This window comes from Bos grunniens, chromosome 19 (genome assembly GCF_055505025.1).
Source record: "Bos grunniens cultivar Pamir isolate PY7600 chromosome 19, Bosgru_T2T1.0, whole genome shotgun sequence".
In the NCBI taxonomy this organism is placed as follows: domain Eukaryota; kingdom Metazoa; phylum Chordata; class Mammalia; order Artiodactyla; family Bovidae; genus Bos; species Bos grunniens.
The window spans coordinates 50,256,979-50,264,975 of NC_141183.1; the positions used below are offsets into that span (position 1 = coordinate 50,256,979).

At 50.7% G+C, this 7,997-nt stretch overlaps 1 pseudogene across 1 annotated transcript; it reads right to left on the reverse strand.

Moving 5' to 3' along the window:
- Nucleotides 1-6,299: 6,299 nt before the first annotated feature.
- LOC147352617 (large ribosomal subunit protein uL4 pseudogene) lies at nucleotides 6,300-7,710 on the reverse strand (annotated as a pseudogene). Its single transcript, XR_015146947.1, has one exon. The product of XR_015146947.1 is annotated as a large ribosomal subunit protein uL4 pseudogene (transcript).
- Nucleotides 7,711-7,997: the final 287 nt, after the last annotated feature.

Genomic DNA, 7,997 nt, shown 5'->3' on the forward strand with positions numbered 1-7,997 from the left:
TAGATCCAGCCCATCTTGAACTACTGCAACAGCCTCCTTCCTGGCCTCCCTGCCTCCAGTCTGCTCTCCAGTTGCAGTCACAGTGTTCTTCTTCAAACGTAAACTGGAGCTTGTCCTTCATCCGTTTAAACCCTTCAGGGCCTCCAAGGCCTTCATATGAAGTTCAAACATCTTAACGCTCCAAGAGCTGGCTCTGGCCCACTGTTCTTGTATCTCCAGCCATTCCAGGCCACGCTGGACTCTAGGTTCCTCGGAATGCCCCCCTCACCCTGCCCTGGGCCTTAGCTCATACTCTTCTGTGTTAGGAACACCCCTTTCTGCCCTGATTCCTTTTATGGCACACTCCTCATCCTCCAGGTCTCAATCTGGGGTCACTTCCTCCAGGAAGCCTCTTCGGACCCCTGCCAGTTAGGTGCCTGCTTTTCCACACGAGCGTTTGCACGCGTTTATCGTAGCCCTCAAAACATGGACTGGGGGCTTCCCTGGTGGCTCAGTGGTAAAGAATCTGCCTGCCAGTACAGGAGACAGGGGTCTGATCCTTGATCTCGGAAGATCCCATATGCCACGGAGCAATAAATTCACGCACCACAACTGAGCCTGTGCTCTAGAGCCTGGGAGCCACAGCTCTTGAAAGCTTCACACCCTGGAGTCTGTGCTCAGCAGCAAGAGAAGCTTGCTTTTCACCTCAGTGAAAAGTCTGAGTGCAACAATTAGAGAGTAGCCCCTGCTCACCGCAACTAGAGAAAGTTGCAGCACCAAAGACCCAGCACAGCCAAACAAATGAATAAGTAAATAAAAATTATTTTTAAAAAATATGGACTGGGAATTGCCTGTGAACTTGATTTCTGTCTGTCTCCTCCAGTAGACTCTGAGCTCCCTTCAGTGGAGGCCGTACTTGCGAAGGAACAAGTGTTTGACAGCTTCTCTGCTCTTCCCGGTTCCCTTGAACTCCTCAGAGGGACTTAAAGGGATCGTGGAGCCCCTCCCCCCCCCGGGTTTTTCTTCTTTTTTTCACTTTGTTAATTGTTCTTTAATGTTTTGATAGTTTTGATATATGGTTTAAACCTTTAACTTTCATTTTTAAAGTGAAGTACACTGTTTGTACAAAAGAACATGTAAATAACATACATATGCTGTTTGAATGATGGTAATAATAATAAAAGAGTCACCCTGTACTCACTCACATCCCAGTTTAAGAAGAGTTCATTTCCAAAGCTTTCAAAGCTTGTTGAGTTCCCATCACATCACGCTGGGCTAGACTGAAGGCAAAAGGAGAAGGGGGCGGCAGAGGAGGAGATGGTTAGGGAGTACCACTGACTCAGTGGACATGAATTTGAGCCAATTCTGGGAAATACTGAAGGACAGAGGAGCCTGGTGTGCTACAATCCATGGGGTCGCAAAGAGACACACACAGCTTGGTGACTGAACAGCAGCAACATCCCACACGAAGTTTCTTCTCCAGAGGCAACCAGTGTTTAAACTTTTGTTTGTGTTTTCTTTCTAGTTTTATCACATATGGACAATTCCTAAATAACATATGATATAATTTTGTATATTTTTGAACCAGACTTTATGGATTCTTTTGTGACTTCCTTTTAAAAAAACAAAACTAAACATTATCTATGGAGAATCACCCACATTGGGTCATTCTCCATGCATGCATGGTTGCTGCTGCTGCTGTCACTTCAGTCGTGTCCGACTCTGTGTGACCCCATAGACGGCAGCCCACCAGACTCCCCCATCCCTGGGATTCTCCAGGCAAGAATACTGGAGTGGGATGCCATTTCCTTCTCCAATGCAATGCATGCATGGTATCTTATGCCATTTCACAATTTATACGTTAATTCTTCTGTTGTTTCCAGATGTTTGCTGTTACAGCCTGGGTTGTTCTTAATGATTACCTTTCCCATTCATTCTTGGGACCTGTCTCGTGAACTCCTGTCTCTCTCCTGCTGCCTCAGCCCACTCCCCAGTGAGGCAGAGTAGGGACAAGTTTCCCAATCAGGGCCACCTCTACAGAACCCACGAGCCAGGGTGGGGTTGCCTGAGTCCTGGGGGCCTCCTGGAGGACACCTGGGGCTCTAGGGCTGGCTGAGCGCTCCTCTGGCTTCCCGTTCCCCTTTCCACCTCTCCCCCTGAGCCTCAAAAGCAGCCACACTGCCCTCCCCAGTGGCTGCCCAGATCCAGGCTCTCCCCCTGCCCTCCAACAGCCCAGCCTGGCAGAGGGCGTGGGACCGAGCGTCCCGGTGTGTGTATCCAGCTGTTGCTTGCCACAGCTGGCTGCACCGGGTTCTGCAGAGCCAGGAGGGCAGGCTCCGCCCTCCCCCTCCTCCCCTGCCATTTAATGCCTGAGACTGGGTGAGGGCGAAGAGAACCTGGGAATGTTCCTGGCTGGGGACAAGACCTAGGACACATCTGTTCAGTCCCAGGCCTGGACTGATGGGCGTCCCCTCCTCCCCTCCTTCTTGCATTCCTGGCTCTCCTGGCGGCCTTCACTCAGGACTGTGAGAGGGGGTACCATCCCCCCTGGTGGAGCCTCTGTTTTCTCTTTTTATTTATTTATTTTAAATTGTGAAATAATTTGTTTTTTTTTAATTGAAGGATAATTGCTTTACAGAATTATGTTTTTAAAAAAATTTTTTTAATTTTACTTTTGACCACACCGGGTCTTCGCTGCTGTGTGTGAGCTTTAGTTGCAGTGAGCTGGGGCTACTCCTCGTTGCGGTATGAGGGCTTCTCGCTGTGGTGGCTTCTCTTGTTGCGGGGCACAGACTCCAGAGCGCAGAGGTTCAATAGCTTTGGGCTTAGTTGGCCCACGGCATGTGGCATCTTCCCGGACTAGGGATTGAACCTGTGTCCCCTGCATTGGCCGGCAGATTCTTAACTATTGAACTATCAGGGAAGTCCTGTTTTCTCTTCTGTACAATTTGAGTATAACCGGCTTTGAGAAGCCCCTCATCTCATGGGGAAGGGCCTTGACAGGCCAGAGAGCAGGAGTGGAGCCATGCTTGGAGATTATGCCTGTATCGGAGAGGGGAGCAGTCAGAGGCAGGGAGGCTGCAGGGAGGAGGCTGCGGGAAGAGTCTAGAAGGGAGGGCAGCACAGAGCACCAGGGCCAAGGCTGCAGTGGGGAAGACCCGCTCACCAGGGCAGAGTAGGGTGGGGCTTTCTATGGGGCTGCAAATGACACCATCCCCAGTGAGCCAGGAGGACCGGGGGCCGCAGAGGCTGGGCTGGGAATGCTGTCCTGAGAGCCGTCCAGTCTGGCAGGCCGGGCCCCACACAGCCACTCATCTGGCCAACAAACCAACAAGCACTGAATGGCTGCCTGCCTGCCGTGTGCCAGGGTAGGGGCGGGCCAACAGGAAGCCCAGAATAGGACTAACAGAAACTGCTACGGGGCAGGAGCAATCGAGTGGCCCAGATGGGTGGACCGCCTGTGGGTTATGCCCTGTTTCCTGGACTTCACAGGCATTAACTCTTTGTTCTTTGTTTTTTTAGCAATCTTTTAGAGAAGTTTTTGAGTTATAATTTACATACCATACAACTTACTTTTTACTTACACGACTCAATGATTTTTGGTGTATTCACAGAGTTGTGTAACTATTATCACAGGCATAGAGTTTTGTTTGTTTTTGGCCACAGGATATGTGGGGTCTTAGTTCCCCAAGAGATTGAACCCTTGCCCCCTTCATTGGAAGCCTGAAGTCTTAACTGCTGGACTGCCATGGAAGTCCCAATATTAACTCATTTTTAACCCTGATGACACACCTCTGAGGCAGGTACTCTCATCGTCATCCCCATTTTACAGATAAGGAAAGTGAGGTTCAATAAGTCCCCTACATACGAACCTTCAAGTTGCGAACTTTCAAAGATGCAGACGTGTGCTCGCTTGTCCAATCACGTGTTAGTTCACGTGCCTGGCATACACTGTCACATACGTGTGTCCTTTACAAGTGCTCGTGCTTCTGTGTGCTTTACAGAACGTGTGGAGTACAGTAGCGCAGTGCCTTTATCTCAAGCCCGGAAACAAGAGTAAAAGCAGCGTGATGTACAGTACAGTGCTGTATAACCGATCGTGTGAATTAGGTACCAGGGTGACGGGTTTCTTCAGGAGGGGCAAATTTTCTCCGGACAAATGTTCCTCAGCCAGCTGAACCGAGGTTACCAGAAACACCTAGAACATGCCTGTGCATGAGTGTATGCATGGCATGGGCATCAGTCAGCCAGCAACAGGGAACCTCATTTAAGGGGGAAATGGCACCCCACTCCAGTACTGTTGCCCGGAAAATCCCATGGATGGAGGAGCCTGGTAGGCTGCAGTCCATGGGGTCGCTAAGAGTCAGACACGACTGAGCGACTTCACTTTCACTTTCCACTTTCATGCATTGGAGAAGGAAATGGCAACCCACTCCAGTGTTCTTGCCTGGAGAATCCCAGGGATGGAGGAGCCTAGTGGGCTGCCGTCTATGGGGTCGCACAGAGTCAGACACGACTGAAACGACTTAGCAGTAGCAGGATTAGATAAGGGCTTCCCCCATGGCTCAGCGCTAAAAAATCTGCATGCAATGCAGAAGACACAGGAGACGTGGGTTCGATCGCTGGGTCAAGAAGATCCCCTGGAGGAGCGCGTGGCAACCCGTTCCAGTATTCTTGCCTGGAGAATCCCATGGACGGAGGAGTCAGGCGGGCTATAGTCCGTGGGGCTGCAAAGAGTCGGACGTGACTGAAGCGACTGAACACACACGGGATTAGATACAGGGCACTGGACACAGGGACTGGAAATGCCACCAGCCTGCCACTTACCTGGTGATGGGATCTTGGGTGAGGGTCTCCACCCCTCTCAGTTTTGTCATCTGAAAAGCGGAGCAAAATGGCACATACCTGGCAGGGCACAAAGTAAGGGTTCAATCCTGTTTTATTTAACCCTCACAACAACCACCGTCTATCACTAGCCCATTTAGAGACGGCAAAGGAGATGCAGAGAGGTTAAGTCCCTTGCCCAGGGTCACACAGCTGCAAAGCGGCAGAGTCAGAATTTGAACTCAGGCTGTCTGACCCCCAAGTTCACAATTTTAACCTCTGCCCTACTGTGAAGCAATAGCAGTCGTAATACAGACACAGAGGACTTCTTGGGCTCCAGGTTTCGGGTTAACCATTTCACCTGAGTAATCAGATAAATCACCTCGGTGACTTCTTCTCTCCGAGATGAGGAACAGACTCAAAGAAGAAAAGGGACCCACCTGGGGACTCCCAACTCCCATCTCTCACTCTTCTGGCCACATCCTGGGGAAATCTTGAAGCCCAGCTTTGTCAGGAGCAGGGGGCTGCTGCAACCTGCCCCCAGCATCCTGCGCTGGGGACAGACACAACCATCTGTCCTAAGACCTGGGTGCCCTAGCCTACAGCCTGGCCTAACCCTGTCGCCCACCCCCAGGCTCCAGCCTTGCCTGGTGCCATCTGGCGAGTGGCAGGGTGCCTGCTGCCAGGGTGTGGGTGCCAGGGGCCAAGAGGGGAGCAGCTGGAAGGCTGAGCTGACCCCACGAGCAGCAGCCCAGCCCCAGGGCTCCGTCTGGGAAGCTGCAGCCAGGTCATTTCCCTCCCCAACCCCTGGGAGATAGGATCTTCCCTTACCTTGTCAGCCAGGCCAGCTAGCTGCGAACCAGCTCCAACTTTCTGCCTTTGGGAATTCCTATCTCTGGGGACTCGTCCTCACTCTACAATTCCCTCCAGTGAAGGAACATGGGGTTCCAAGTCTTCCCAAACATGCTAGCCAGAGTACTGAGCTGCCCATACTGCCACGGGCTGTTGAGTAAGAGCTCACACATCTGGGCTCTTGCCATGTGCCACGCTCTGTTCTAATCCCTGTACAACCATTAACTTTTAAACCTTTGCACAACTCTATAAGGCAGTTGTGATGGTTATTCCCATTTCGCAGATGGGGAAACTGAGCTACAACGTGGTTAGATAACTTGCCCACTGCTGGCACATGGGAGAGCTGGGATTAGAACCCAAGCAGTCTAGATTCCTAACATTGATTCTGTGCTTCCTACAAGCCAGGCATTGTTCTGAGGGGTTTGGGGTATGGATTTGTTCATCTAATCCTCAGAATGCTGTTATCATCACTCCCGTTTTACAGATGAGGAAGCTGGAGGCTCCGAGAGGTTCTGCAGCTTGCCTCAGAGAGTCACAGTCTTGTCTGATTATTTGCGACCCCATGGACTGTAGTCTGCCAGGCTCCTCTGTCCATGGATTCCCCGGGCGAGAATACCGGAGCAGGTTGTCTTTTCCTTCTTTTTTTTTTTTCATTGCCTCTTTGTTCAAGCTTTTCTTTATTCAAAATCAGCTGTCCCAAATGATTCGGCATTTACGGAATAAACAAATTTAAGTTTAAGCAGCAGCCTTCTTTTCCTCTGAGGTGGGTTTCTTTCCTGTGGGATTCTTTTCAGCTGCTGGTTTCTTGGTCCCTGCAGCATTTTTTCCCACCACAGGCTTCTTCAGCTTCTTATTGCCAACAGCCTTCTTTTCTTTGTTTCCCACCACAGGTTTCTTGCCCTGAACCCCTTTCTGATCTGATTTGGCTTCTACTGCTGCTGCTGCCTTATCCATGCGGATTTTGTGATTCCTGGCCTGTCGAAGAATGGTGTTCCTGCGCATGGTCTTTGCATATGGATTAAGCTTCAACATGATTCTCAGGTTTTTCAGTGGATTCTTCTTCAGGACTCTGCGATGAATCTTCTTGCGTGGTGCTCGGAGTGCTCTTTGGATTTCTGGGCTTTTCAAGATTCTGCTAAGGTCTGTATTGAGCATCTTGTGCATGGGGAGGTTGTAGTTACTCTTGAGGGAGGCTGCTTTACACCAAGTGCCATACAGCTCATCTAACTTTCGGAAAGCACTTTCAGTCCAAATGCAGAAACGTCCCACATAACCACCAGGAGCAAGTTTCAAAATGTTCAGCTTGCTTACATTAAGCAGAGTAATTCCAGGGATGCTTCTGAAGGCCTTGATGATACCATTGTCCTCATTATAGATGATGCAGGGTCCCCTGCGCTGGATACGGCAACGGTTTCTCATCTTGCCTTTGCCAGCTCTCATTCACTGAGAGGCATAGACCTTTTTGATATCATTCCAGGCCTTAAGTTTCTTCAGAAGCAACACAGCCTCCTTGGTCTTCTTGTAGCCTTCAACTTTATCTTCCACCACCAAAGGAAGTTCAGGAACTTCCTCTGTACAATGACCTTTAGACATGACCAGCACCGGTAAGGCTGAGGCAGCCAGTGCAGAGCAGATGGCATATCGCTTCTGCGTTGTATTCACTCTGCGGTGCCAACGTCGCCAGGTCTTGGTTGGCGCAAACATGCGGCCCCCACGACACATATTTCCAAAAGCGCCCTGACTGGAACGGTGAGTCCTGCCACCTCGAACCCTAGGAATTTGAGCCACAGCTCTGCTGGTACCCCAAGACTCAGCACTGGTTTGATGACCTGCTAATTCACTAACAGCATAGGGCTGTCTGTTGTTTTTGCGCAAGTTGGTGTGAACAAAGTTAACAACGTCGGGTCGAATGGGAACCTTGAACACAGCAGGCAAAGTGACATTTTTGCCAGAGGACTCCCCCTTTTTGGAGTACACTGATATCAGTGGACGAGCACACGCCATGGCGGGGAGAGGAGAAGGCCACGCTCCTCTCAACCCGGCGGCTCCCACAGGAAAAGCTGTCTTTTCCTTCTGCAGGGGATCTTCCAGACCTAGGGATCGAACTCAGATCTTCTGCTTTGCAGGCAGATTCTTTACTGTCTGAGCCACCATGGAAGCCCCTCAGGGCACAGAGCAAAGAAGAGGAGGTGGGAGGATTTGAATTCAGGCAGCCTGGCTGATCAGGATCTCGGGGGGCTGTGGGAGAGCAAAAGGACTTGGGAAAGTGTTAGACGAGCTGCTAGAGGTGGGCGCCTTCCTGCCTTCTCCAGTCCAGCGGCCTCCTTTGGCCTCCCCTCTTC